Below are 4,563 nucleotides of genomic sequence, written 5' to 3'. Positions count from 1 at the left end.
AAAAAAAAAAAAAAAAAAAAAAGTTCTATAATTTTCTACAATGAAAATTATAGAACATTTTAAAAAGTAATTAAAGAACACATTTGAAAAAAGAAAGACCTCCCTTATTAGGGGATCAGAACAACCAATATTGTGAAAATGGCCATATTATCAGAAAAACTTACAAATTCAAAGCTATCCTTATTAATTCCAACAACACACTTGAAAGAATAAGAAAAAATATACTCCAATTTTTTGTACTTATAAAACTTTATACTTAGACCTTTACACTTTGTATTTACGTACACTAAGCGTTTGATAGTATGTTAACTGACTTTTTAAATGATGGGTACATACCATACAATATTTGCAACTTACAAAATCATTTTCTACAATAAAAAATTGCGTGCCGGAGAGATGGCTCAGTGGAATAAGCGCTTCCCTGGCAAGCGCGAGGGTCTGAGTTCAATTCCCAGTTCCGCAAAAAAAAAAAAAAAAAAAAAAAACAATAAAAAATTGCTTTTAGACAGAGGATATAACTCAACAACACAAGTGCCTGCCTGGCAAGCACAAGGTCCAGAGTTTGAATTCCAGTGCTAAAAGAATAAAATTATTTTATTCTTTTGAAAATACAAAAAGAATGTAACAAAATGGCAGCAATATTCAAGAAACTATAATATGCAGAGGTAAAGAATTTTGGGGGAGGGGGGTTGGGAAATGGCTCAGTAGAATAAGTGCTCGCATGGCAGCGCAAGGACCTCAGTTCAATCCCCAGTTCTGCAAAAGTAAATAAATAAAGCCACAAAAGGAGAAAGCTTAGAGTTAAAAAAAAAAAAAAAAAAAAAAAAAAGAAGAGGAATTTTAGGGGGCTGGGATGTGAATCAGTGGCAGAGCTCATGCCTAGAATGCACAAGGCCCTGGGTTCAATCCCCAAAGGAGAAAGCAGGACAGCTTTAGTAGTAGGAAGTCAGGTAGGCAGTCAGGCAGGCAGGTAGGCAGGAACAAAATTCAAATTATATATGCATAATGACTAAAAATACAGTTAATTTTTAATGTTTACAGTAAAAGACACACTGCCATTAATCTCCCTCAGTATACTTCCTTATCTTCTAAAACACTTAATCCTTCATTCTTGACTTTTTGAAGTAGTTCTGCAAATTTTATGAGTTTTTTGTTTTTGTTTTTTGTACTAATGTTGCTGATGCCCTGAATCAATAAAAAAAATTTACTATTCCTAGTTCTTTTGACTTTAAGGAAAAGCTAGAAGCTGCACAGTGCAAGATCTGGAATAAGAGAGATAGTGTGCAATGTAAAAATCTGCACACACTGGCCTTTCTATTGGGTGGCATGTGGCAGTAGTATTCATTGTGTTTTTTATCACATTCCAAAAAGACTCAACAAAGAGGACTTCCAGAAGTGCTCCGGTGTGTTTGACTGATGGTGACAACTTACGAAGCTAAGAGCTTAACTAAATCTGCTCAGCAGTTCCACACCCTAGGGTATGGAGGCCACAATCTAGAGTGACTCATGACTTGAAGGAGAATGAGGAAGAACAGAGGGTCCCATTCTTCCTCAGAGGACCTCCAGTCTTCGCCATTAGCTTGGACATCATCCCCTGGCTCTAGCACAGACTCTTGGCTTCTGCTTTGGGTCCTTCAGTCTTCTGGTGTAGACTCATCAGCCTTCCATCATAAATCAGCATTCTGATACAGACTTGCACGGAACACTGCAGTGAGCTCCAGACCTGGATCCTTCAGTCTCTAGTGTGCAGACACCCACTGTAAGCCTATCGGAATTTCTTATACATTTGTACATCTCGTGCTATGTCTGTACCTCTAGTAAAACTCTGACTGATATAGATTTTGGTACCAGAAGTGGCTGTAGGAGAACAGAATATAATGATGGCATTTTTTAATGGCTTTAGGAGTTCTTGGTGTTGGTTCCATGATTTGCTGAGACCTAAAGTCACAATGGTCTCTCCTGATCCTAAGGAATATATTGATAATCCTTGATGTGAGCTAACTATTATGTCACTTACATCCATTTGATTATCCTAACTCACTACTTGTGAGATGTCAGGAATTTAGCAGTTCTGTACATAGAAATTTTGAATTTCTTTGGCAGAATAAGTAATATAATAATGCCAGCTGACTGGTCTTAGCCTCACTGGATAAATTTGAGTGAAAATAAGAAACTCAAAGATTCAATAAGAAATTTTAAGTTTCTCAGTGTGTCCTGAAAGATAATATCCTCTCTTTTGGCCACATGGCTGAGACTGTAGAAACCCAAATGCAGGCCTTCATAATTCGATTGGCTGAACTGCAATGCAAATTTAGTGCTCAGCTTCGAAGGGTATCTGAAGCAAAGGTGAAGCCACTGATAGGCAAAGAATGGGACCCCATCAACTGGGATGGAGATGTGTAGGAGGACCATGAGGATGCTGAGTTCCTGGATGCTAAGGGGATTGTTTTGTCAGAGGAAGAACTTTTCCCACCCACTGTGGCAGAGGCATCACCGGCCCCACATCTGGAGAAACTAATTCTTTGTTGACCAAACAGGATAATGCTGAGACTCCTCAGGACCCACCCTTACAACCCATTTTTGCCTCTAGGCCCATAACCAGGCTTAAATCTCATAAGGTGCCAAAGGGTGAAGTATATAATGTGATCCATGAGGAGATCTGTTATTCTCCCAAAGAACTACTTGAGTTTTCTAACTCTTATAAGCAGAGGCCTAATGAGCAAGCTTGGGAATGGATTTTACGAGTGTGGAATAATGGCAACAAAAACATACACTTGGATCAGGCTGAGTTTGTTGATATAGGCCCATGACATAGGGAGTCTGAATTTAATGCTGCAGCTCCTGGAGTAAAGAAAGATGTTAATAGTTTACTTGGCTGGTTCAGGAAAGTTTGGCTCAAAAGATAACCCATGGTGAATGAGTGAGAGATGCCTGATATTCCATGGTTTACTATTGAGGAGGAGATTCAGAGGCTTAAGGAAATGGGAATGCTGGAGTGTGTTAAGCCTAATCCTCCACATTTGGATGATCCCAAAAACATCCACTTCACTAACACCCTGAGAAACAGATTTGTGAGGGAAACACCAGCATCCCTGAAGAGCCCTGTCATTTTTCTGCATGCCAGATCTTACAGTGGGGACCGCAGTTAATCAATTGGGAAATTTAAGGGCAATGGCTTGACTGGATCTCTGAATGGCAGAGGTTAAGTGGCAGCACTCAATCTTCAAAGGCAGAGTCCCTACTCCTACCTTAACGGACAGCAAAAGCACAACAATGGCCAGAACAATCTGACATGTGCAGACTTGTGGTATTGGCTGATTAGCCATGGTATTCCCAAAAGTGAAATAGATGGGAAGCCTACAAAATTTTTACTAGATTTATATAATTGAAAAAAAAAAAAAGCAAAGAGAAAGAATAGAGATCTACTTCAAGTTGTGGTAATAGGCAATCATGGCCCCTCAACCAGGTCCCAGATTTGAGCTAGTTTACCCATCCTGAACCCCTTGAATGATGGGGCGGCCAGGTCTCCTCGGGGAAGGATCTTAATGCCCCCAAAATCTATAGCCAGTATTTCGCCCATCCTTTCCCAGAGGGACCTAAGGCCTATTGCCCAAGTGAATGTGCACTGGGGAAAGGGAAATATGATCAGATTATTTTGGATTCTATTGGACACTGGTTCTAAACTGACACTGATTCCAGAGGATCCAAAACATCATAATGGCCCTCCAGTAAGAGTAGGGGCCTATGGAGGTCAGGTGATGAATGGAGTTTCAGCAAAGGTCCATGTCACAGTGGGTCCAATAGGCCCACTAGAATCTACCCTGTAGTCATCTCCCCTATTCCAGAACGTTCAATTGGAATAAGTATACTTAGTACTTGGCGGAAACCTCACATTGGTTTCATAACCTGTCATGTGAGGGCTATTATGGTTGGAAAGGCCAAATGGAAGTCATTAGAGTTGTTAATGCCTGGTAAAATAGTGAACCAAAAGCAGAACCACATTCCTGGAGGGATTGCACAGAGGGTATATTCCGGGAGGGACTGCACAGAGTAGTGCCACCATCAAGAACTTGAAAGATGCAGAGGCAGTGGTCCCCACCACATCTCCACTTAATTCTCCCATTTGGCCTGCGCAAAGGACATGGGTCTTGGAGAATGATAGATTACCATAAACTGAGTCAAGTAGTGACTCTAATTGTAGCTGTGATGCCAGATGTGGTTTCCTTGCTTGAGCAGACTAACACATCTCCTGGTAGTTGGTACGCAGCTGCTGATTTGGCAAATGCCTTCTTCTCCATATCTATCCATAAGGACCATCAGAAACAATTTGCTTTCAGCTGGCAATGCCAGCAATACACCTTCACTGTCTTACCACAAGGGTATATGAACTCTCCAGCCCTGTGCCACACAACAGTTTGTAGGGATCTTAATCGCCTTTCTCTTCAAAATATCACACTGGCAGACCCAGTCCTAGCCCAGGTCCGGTGAGTGTGTGGAGAGCTTCCTGCTACCCTGCGCGGGTGGGACCAGTCCCAGCCCAGGCGCAGTGTGGGCCGGACCCTC

At 41.3% G+C, this 4,563-nt stretch overlaps 1 protein-coding gene across 2 annotated transcripts in view; it reads right to left on the bottom strand.

Annotated features, from left to right (window-relative positions):
• Rngtt (RNA guanylyltransferase and 5'-phosphatase) overlaps nt 1-4,563 on the bottom strand; it is a 331,478-nt gene that overhangs the window by 192,614 nt on the left and 134,301 nt on the right. The window lies entirely within an intron of this gene.

Source organism: Octodon degus, unplaced genomic scaffold, assembly GCF_000260255.1.
Source record: "Octodon degus isolate 3935 unplaced genomic scaffold, OctDeg1.0 scaffold00022, whole genome shotgun sequence".
NCBI classification, from domain to species: Eukaryota; Metazoa; Chordata; class Mammalia; order Rodentia; family Octodontidae; genus Octodon; species Octodon degus.
The sequence above is the reverse complement of the archived record's forward strand: the minus strand, read 5'-3'. Positions and strand labels throughout refer to the sequence as shown.